The following is a 9960-nucleotide window of genomic DNA, read 5'->3' on the forward strand; positions in this document are numbered from 1 at the left end:
GAGTACAATTTCAAAATAAAAAAGTAAGCACAAATAAATAAAATTAGTTCATAACAACGATGGATTCAGCGCTGCGTAATGGCTGAAAAAGTATGTGTACTTAGCTTTTGTTTCACTGTACATTTTACGTCTTAAAATAATACACTCGTATATGTAATTTGAATTTAGTTTGGTTGCCTACTTCAATGTTTGTTGATACGACAATTCTCATCAGTATGGGCACTTATTATGAAGAACATTTATATTCGTAGATAATTGTTTATCAAACTATTAGAATATACATCAAAGAATTTAAAATAGGAATGTCTATTCTAGCGTAGTCTTTATCCCACAACTGACCTAATAATAAAGTCAAACGGATTGTTTTCATTTTCAAACAATAGCTCAGGAATGTGGTTGTATCATACCAGTTTTTAAACTATCTCTTAAGCTAATTAAATGAAATATAATTTTTCGTATTGTATACCAAAACGTTTCCTCAGAAAATAGCAAGTCTTATGTATTTACAAGTTTCAATGATCCAAATTATAAAATCATATATGAATCTTGCATATGCCAGTTAAATAATAATGTGTTTAATTATATTACTGTAAACATATGTTTGCTTATCACTTAAATGAAAACATATTGCGAATATAAAAGGCACATTGCATGACCACCTCTTATACTAGTTAGCTAATGATATTCTGTGACCTTTTTAATGGCATCACAATCTTGAAATTAACATTGTGTCTGACATTCGACCCACCATATGAGTTTATCGTAACAAGGAGGGTTGTCCCTACCTGTATACATATTCCTGTATTTGCTGTTGTTATACTATAAGTTTCTATATAGTCTTCTAGTTTAAATGAGACACTTCTATCATGAAGAGTCTTAAAAGTAATTTAGTAACCATATAAAGAACTAAAAATCAATTACAACTAACTGAGCAACGGTTAAATAAATTAAATAATAAATAAAGTACAAATTAATAATGGGATCTAACAGTGAAAGCTTACAGAAACCAAAACATAGTTAACTAGTTATTTTTAAAAAAAAACAAATAAAATCTACTACATGCAGACAGATCAGCTACTGAACATAAAACTAGGAAAGATTAGAAGAGAGGTGGAAGAATACCTTAAGAAAGAGAAAGACAGGTCGAAGAGCGAGGTAAGATGATCATCGTGGGGGTAATCGGTCATTGTTCACTGTTATACCGTTTCACTAAACGTTCGTTAACTGTTACATAACTGCTCCTGATTGTGTGTTTCTGTAAAATAAATACTGAGTGTTACAATTTAAACAGCATCATTGTACACCTAATCCAGGGATTGCTAGAAAGGCCTAATCTATTCTACGGGTAGAAACCACTAACGTTATTTTATTTATTAGGAATACAATTTTGAAAAAATGTCAAAACAAGGAAAGCAAAAAATTCTACTGGTACGGCACAGCTTATTTTATATTGAACAGTATTAGTGTAATACAATAAAAATAATGTTTCCATAATTTAATAAACTATTTTAATTAGAGAAAACTATAAAAAATCGTAATTTTACTTGAGCTTTGTGTTATTGAGGAATACATGATATACATGATTTATATACAAATTATAAATATGTATAATATTTAAAAAAAGCTTTTTTTTACGGATTCCAACTCATTATTTTAATATTTGGCTCAGGAAAATCAGAATTGTAGCGCTAGGAAATGTTGTATGTGCATTAACTACATTGTAACTGATAATGACGCGTCGTGAAAGAACTCGATTAAAACTGCGTTATTGTCAGAAACGTAGAGGACAAAGTAAATACCATACAGTAAAATAAATTATTGATAGACGGAAGTAGATAAAGTTGAAATGGTGCAGTAACATCGCTCCCACCGTAACTCAACAACTAAGTTTCGTGAGATGGCTAGGGCTGCGAGTTCTGTTTATCTCGTTCAACAACTGAAGGTTTCATGACAATCTTATATCGCGTTATAGAGTGAATATGTTAGTTTTACGAGATATAAAGTAGCCAACACCTTTTGCTAAGTATGCTACGATATTTGGTAAATTAAGCACTACAATAATTACGTAATGTCCTAATAAAAACCATGTTTTTACTTCAACAAATTCGTTGTTTGCTTAATACCGTAAGTTCAAAGCAGGTTTTACTACTTTCTAACAGGCACTATAACATTGTATACGCCTCAAAAATGTAAATAACATAATACTAATTGTTTTACATTTGTTTCCTATTATTAAGGAACATGTCAGCTATCACCATTAATTTAGCATATCAAATTCAACACGTTACTCAATCTTCTGCTGTTTTACAAATGTTTCTAAAAAGGCTTTACTGTATTTCCATTAGCTGATCATTACGATGCGCCTTAGTGATGCACTCACTTAGTGTACTCAGAAAGGTTTGACTGAGTACTTTTATCTCGAACTCTGTATTTTTCAATTCCTTTCTCAGAATATTTGATCGCTCCCAACTGTAAATCTATAGGTTTTACATTCTCAAGTGACTTTACTTAGCCCTCTCAACCTTTAAGTTATGCAAAATAGTACATTTGAAATTGAAAATAGCGTACAATCTATAACATAATTTCATTTTAAAGCTACTTAGACATTAATTTGAACTGTAAACTACATATTGAAGTATACTTGTAGTACTGCAGTCTTTCTCAACAGGTTCTATTGTATTCTAAAATAATGTGATATGGTGTGCACTGGTTTTGATTGACTCAGGATACCTTGTTTGGTTAAATATTCTCCTTACGTTTATCTCTTCAATCTGGTTGACTATTCTATGCGTTCTTCTCTGAGATACTCGGTGTTGTTTGATGATTCAAATTACAGCAATACCAAGATACATCCAGCCAAGTCTAATACGAAAAGTCATACCTATAACCCCAACCAAAAACCAACAAAACAATAAGCCAACCTAAAATTAAGCTACATGAAATACGAGCACGATCGTGAAACGATCTGGTTCACGAAGCAACCAAACATAAGGTGACAGACACTGTTTATGGGAACAAATGGGTTTTTAGCGCAAAAATGGCACATTGCTATACCCATAAAGTATTGTTCTAATGCTGCCATAAGCAAACCGTGCTTTGTAAGTTATATTTAACTTCAGTTTTGCAAGATCGGCGATAATATTTCACAATTTTTATAATTAATACAAGAGTAATTCTCAATATTTAAGTTATATAGTAGTATATTATAGTAGTATAATTTAATTATCAAATGATATTTGAATACCGTTAACATGGCAACAGCATGATCAAAGAAGATGATGTAAGACAAGTGAGAATATATTAAAACTAATGATCCTGCTGATCGATATGGTCACCAAAGGTTACAGTTACTACTTTTTAGAGTGATATATCTAAAGTAAAACTCTACTGTTTTGAGGGAGTTCCATTTCTGGTACATCACGTTTTCTTATTAAACTGCAGTATTTTTGAGCAGGATTTATGATCAACTATGGGAACTATTTAGTTAATAACTTTAAAATAATTCAAATGGTGCCATTCTTTCCTAGGTTCTAACTTTAATGTGTATAATATCACTTAATAAATGGGTTGTTTGGAATTAAGATTTTTCTCTAACTCTCACTCAACAGCCTTCTTAAGAAGGCAAAAAACCATTTGTGACATAAAAAGTAATTTTTAGGCACTTATTAGGAAGTTAGTAAATAGTTTTTAACTTGTAAATTTATTTTTGTAATCGAACCATTAACAATTTTGTAACAGTTTTCCTTTGGATAGCTCTAAATAAATGTTCAAGGAAGTGGAAGATTTGCAACAGACGGCAGGAAGCTATCCTCTATTTTTAATTTATTATTTTCGGATGAGTAGAAGAGAGAAGTAAAACAGCCCTAACTCTGCTTCGACAAATAAAAAAATATTTCATTTAGTTATTTAAATGGAGTTTCTGGTATTCATAATTATAAATGTCATATAATATACTTCTATTAGTATGCAACTATGAATTCGTTACAGACGAGGATTTTTTTCACTTCTAACATGAACTGTAGGACAAATAAACATGAATTGAGTCCTTCAGCCCCGCAATCACGATGGCCTACGCTGCACAATACTTCTAATCACGCATTGCTGTAAGAGGCCTTTGTTTACACCTACCCTGTGTACTTATGTGTCAGTCTCAGTATCCTGGCCAAGTATATATGTTTTTTCCAGAAATAAACTTAAAAAATTAATTCAAAATCTAGTTCTATTGCTTATTTGAACTCTACTTTATTTTAAACAATAAGAATATATATATATATATATATATATATATATATATATATATATATATAATATATAGATATATATTGAGGTAAATATATATATATTATAAGTTAACGTTATCTAGTTGAATATAATGTTTAACTAGGTTTATAGTACTTTAACTTAATAAGTTTACCGCCTTAAATTTGTTCAAATTATATTCCTGCCGTGACCTTATTATTCCTTGCTACAGAATTAAAATCAAATATTAAAAAAAAACATAGCCTGTTCTTCAAGAGAGATATGTATTTTAATCATCTAATTGGAAATTATTTCTCACAGCACATAGGGCTCGCACCCTCAGACGCAGTTTACGTTACCTAGTAATAACTCAGAAAATAATATTTCAGTCGAGATTAGGACATAATAAAGTTGTGTTTATGTGCAATGTACTTTTTGTACTTATTACTGAAATTAATACCAGGCCTACACTCACGAGACCATAATCATTCTATTATTGTCCGTCAAGGGCCATCATTCGAAATCATAACTTTTAATTACATTGCTCTCATCATACCTGTAAGTTAATGCCATTGTTTTTTATTGGATTTATTTTTTTATTGAAAACTGGTTATCTATTGTTTGGTTATTAATTATTTTCCACTACATTACTAAATATATGGTAAAATAGGCGTCCTCTTGTCCCATTCACAGAAGTTCCTAACCTAAAGAAATTTAGTAGTAAGAAACACATAAATATAAATGTTTTTCAATTCTTTATTATTTTTTATAAATATATCAAGATCCCTGGTTTTGGAGTATATAGAGACTTTGCATCCAAAAAGAAATTATCTATCTTTATATATGTGTGTGTGTGTATGTGTGTGTGTGTGTGTGTGTGTGTGTGTGTGTGTGTGTGTGTGTGTGTGTGTGTGTGTGTGTGTGTGTGTGTGTGTGTGTTCCATAATTCCCTATCTTAAGACTTATATAACTTGTACTTGACTTGACTGTTACAACTTGTATAAGATGTCCTTCAATGACGTTATCAGATACCTATTTGTGCTCGGCAACTCTACCAACAAGCTGCACCTGGTAAAGAAACGAGTTTATATAAGGCAGTGAGCCTTGGTTTGGTGTTCATTGTAAATACTTAGAGGAATTTATTCACCAGCGGGATTACAAGATTTTGGTATTGTGTAAAACTTGAGATTTCCAAAAATACATTGTACCATTTTACCAAACACGACACATGGACCAGTTACTACTCAATGTCCAATGTCAAGTACAACCCATCAAACTAGTTTATTGTCTATGGCCCGTAGGAAATTTAATACATCACGCTGTCAATCTTTCAAATTGTATGTACAGAGCTATTTACCTTTAACGTGTGTAAACATCTTTCTATACACATGTGAGGTGCAGGGGAAAGTTTCATGTATAAATAAAATTATATTTTAGAGTTAGAGAGGTACCGGAATAAGTTGTCTCAACATTAAGATTTACTCATTAACATGTTTAATCGAAGTTGCGTAATCAAAGTGCAAGTACACAATCACACGCGCGCGCACGATCACAAGTAAACTTGATTTCCTTAAGTAACAGGATTCTCTCGTTTCACTCGATCAACCACTCAATGCCGATCTGTATTCTAAATTGAGTTGGAATCGGCCTTGCAGAGTTACGGATTCTGTGATCGATCTTGTTTACTCTTGTGTTAGATATCGATTAATCAACTGCCAGATGAGATTAAAGGTAATACAACTTAATCGTTATAAACTATACCACATTTGTTTGAGTAGTAGTGTTAACTTACTGATCGAACAGAAAGTATAACTTTTAAGAATAACAATCCTGTTATTATTTCATTTTACTTGCTATTACTGTAACTCATTTTATGACTACTTTGAATTACATAAATGTCCCAACCACCACTCAAGTGAGTTTACCGAGAGGTAAAGTGGGTACTGCATAAACAAATAATGCATTGTTTTAATTACATAAAACAACTTTACAGTAAAAGAACAACAGTCGTGTGATGCAAAATAAAATTAGTGTTGACACGCGTTACCAAAGCGGTGTGACACTTCATAGGTGAAAGTAAGGGTGTAGGGTATCCTAACTGACAGGGTGTGATTTCCATTGCTGCGTCTCGTCTTAAAATATCAAAATTAGTTTCCATAATATACATTTTACATATTTTCAGTAGTTTATGATGTTTAGTTTTAAATTTCAAATCAGTATGGGTGTTTTAGAGTGACAGTTTTTAAGTTATTTAAAATAAAATATCTGATTTCAAAATTATTCAAGTTTTCGTGTTCAATACAAAGTACAATTTTGAAAGTAAATGATTGGGTTACATTAAAGAATCTTGACTCATTCATTGTTTATTTTCTTCAAGTAAAGAGACCAGAGACCACACTGGAGCATAAATCTTCCTTCCGTGTGATTGTCACTGAAATGTGAGTAAATCAAGGCCATCAACTCGTCACAGTTCTTACAGTCAGACAGTGGTAACTTGCAGTGAAGAAGTTCTCTGTCTGGGCCCTATTATTACTAGAAGTTATACTCGTATTTTCATTAGACCAGTGCTAGTATTAATAGTGCTGAAAAAGTATGACACATTGTTAGAATCGATAAGTTTTCCTTAGGAATTCGTGTTAGTTTTTTTTCAATAATTTAATGAATGAGCATCAATTAATAATACTTTTAGCGATATCCTTAAAACAATGTTCGATTTTGTAAGATGAGTTTTTATTCTTTGAGGTTACTTTTATTTAGTAATTTTTAATTTATGCAATGCATTAGGTTCTATACATTTTAAAATACAGGGCGTGTATTATTATGTCGGATGAAACCTTAAATATGACAGATAGTAAAGCTTTAATTGAATATCAGTATCCATACAAGATAACCGTATTAATTTCTTTAATATTGAAAAAGAAATAAGAGTTTTAAATAGGATGTCTATTTTATTTTTTACTTAGGACATAAATAGTTATTATAATTCAATTGTAATAAGAGGTACTAAATCAATGATCAAATATTCTATATATATATGCAGTATTTAAAATATGAATTCTATACACGTTCTTTCACAAATCAAAGTACGTGTTTAGAGTACCAGGTTTGCATTGAACTGTTACGGCATGGGGAAACCGGAATATGAATTTAGAACGCGTTGACATCTTTTTCTTTCAGTGTCTCAAGCCATACTCATTTACCAGAACCAACAGACCGACATAGATTAAATATTTTAAATCTTTAATGTCCATGCTTAACAGAAAGATGTCTAGAAACCCTCTCCGTTAGCCAGGGATATGTCCATTGTCTTAGAATAAAATTATATGAGAACGGTGTTTTACGTAACTTTTGATTTCACCTTAATTGCCGTTTAATCACCTCTGCAAGAACAACCAGGAGTAAAACTCACAATTAAATATATGCATTTCTATGAAAGTATACTAACCAAAAATTAAATTTATCAATGTTAATGTCAAAAGGGCGACACACAACTTTGCCCTGCTTATTTGTTCTCTAAAATAAGTCAGCTTTTCACATGCATAATTCTAGGAACACGTCAGTTACCACCCAATTTGTATTTACATTTATTGTATATTTTCGTTTCCATAGCGGTCGTGAAACACATTTTCATGCACCTTACGAATCGTTTGGACGAACTGATTTGAACGGGTTTCGATCTTTTGAAAAACGAGCGGCCCCACATATATTACGATGACAACATTTAAGATTTTTCCATATTACTGGTTTATGGTTAGTGGATCGAAAATCAAATTTATTTCATTACTAGGTCTTTATGCCTATTTGAGTATCGTATGTCTCGCAGTTTTCCGTTGAACGTGTAACGTGGATCTGTGAGAATCGATTACTCTGTTGGGGATACCTATCAATTATTACTCAACATAATTTTGAAATATTGTTTAACTATGCTTAATCAATTGAAAGTTGTATTGTATTAAAATATTTTTGCATATGCAAGTTAAACGTAAAAGACCTTGTGCCCAAAAACGTTCAATTTATACCTATATGGGTCTGTAACAACTTTTAAATTCTCGTAAATTATATTTTATTAATTATCAAAAGATGTTGATAATCCTAACTAAAATCATGGTTTAGCAATACATGCAACTATTTTACTTTTATTTAGAAATATTCTTCCTGTAAGGGGTTATAGGTATTTATAGTTATAGGAGACACATTTAAATATTAATCACACGGTTATTCCTAGACTACGAAATATAGCATTAGGGATCAAACTGATATATCATGTACTACATTTGTCCAATGTTTCATCTTGTGTAGGTCCATAAAAGATTTTTAGCAAATTATATTCTTTGTTATTTGTATTTGTGAAGAAAGGAAATAGTCATAATTCTTCCTCTCCGTTTCTTGTATCTAATATCGCCCAATGAATTTCTCTATGGGAGGTTTTATTTAAATTAAAAGTACTTGCTCTTGATTGCGTTTCGTAGAGTTGTATTTTTTTTTAACTATTCATACCCTCAAAATGTTTGTGTGAATTGGAGCCATTTTCCCAAAACACGTAGCTTGTAATATTTAGACATAACGTAGCTATGTCGGGAAGGGACGATTCAATATGTCTGTGTGTTTAGCTCCAATTTACCTTACTCTCAGCGCAGCGTCTGGGATCTGACGCTGTCACAGACTTGATATCTGAAATCTTGTCCGTCTGAAGAGATCCTAAAACGTCGAAGAAGCTCAAAATTCTCATTAAATCGTTTCGAAATCAGCGAATAGATCATATTTTGTAGCTGCACTGCGAGGGAAGTGAACTGGAGCTAAATTCAATATTCATATTTTTTAACAGGTAAGCTCCATTATATGTAGAAAACTATGTTGTTTCACCGTGCTTATAAATCGTATCTAAACATCTAGTACACCAAAATGTGCACCTGATGCGACAATGACAATACATTTTCACCTATAATTACGTTATAACACTAAATTAAACACTTATTTACAAACATGCAACACACATACATACATATATAAAAGTGAGAAACAATACATTATTTCTGTTATTACCTTTAAATAATACAACTTATTCAAAATGTTTATAGCGTTTCGAAGAGTTGTATTTTTTATTAAAAACTAGTTGTATTTTTTAAATATTTTTTGTTAGTTCTTTTGCCTTCTTAATCGGCCTTTAACTATAAAGCCGATTAATATCAAGCATTAATATTCACATCTAGTAAAGACGTATAGAAAGAGGATTTTTTGAAATGAAACATTCTCTAGTGGGGGGTTAAATAAGGTTATTAAATTGAAACAGGAGTTCTACGTGTCAAATTTAGAATATATTCGAGAAACTAACAATTGTTATGAAAAAATTCAAAAGTTTGTAACGCAATGCTCCTATTGTGCAAATACTTAATATGTTATCCTATAAAAATTATACTCAAGAAACTGGACGATAGAAAACTCTACCACCAAGAACACTGCACGTTAGCCGAAACTATATGAAATCTGTAATACTCTAAGATCTTAATATATTTTAGAATACAGGATTTTATAGTTTTAATAGGATACATTTAGTAGTTTTCGGTTTGTTTATACGTACATTTAATGTTTATTTACTATTGTTAGTTTTAAAATCCATGTAATGCAGGGGATTCTCCTAAACGTTTACGTGTTACTAAGCCTAATCAGATTACCTCATATTTTCTATAAGTATCAAAAACATGAAATCGGCTTATTCGTTTA

General features: G+C 31.1%; 1 protein-coding gene across 1 annotated transcript in view; it reads right to left on the bottom strand.

Moving 5' to 3' along the window:
- LOC124369057 overlaps window positions 1-1251 on the bottom strand; it is a 144361-nt gene extending 143110 nt beyond the window's left edge. Inside the window, exon 1 of the mRNA XM_046826760.1 lies at window positions 1123-1251. The gene's annotated coding sequence lies outside the window, so the exon portion shown is untranslated. The remainder of the gene's footprint in view (window positions 1-1122) is intronic.
- Between the last annotated feature and the right edge of the window lie 8709 nt (window positions 1252-9960).

This window comes from Homalodisca vitripennis, chromosome X (genome assembly GCF_021130785.1).
Source record: "Homalodisca vitripennis isolate AUS2020 chromosome X, UT_GWSS_2.1, whole genome shotgun sequence".
Classification (NCBI taxonomy): domain Eukaryota; kingdom Metazoa; phylum Arthropoda; class Insecta; order Hemiptera; family Cicadellidae; genus Homalodisca; species Homalodisca vitripennis.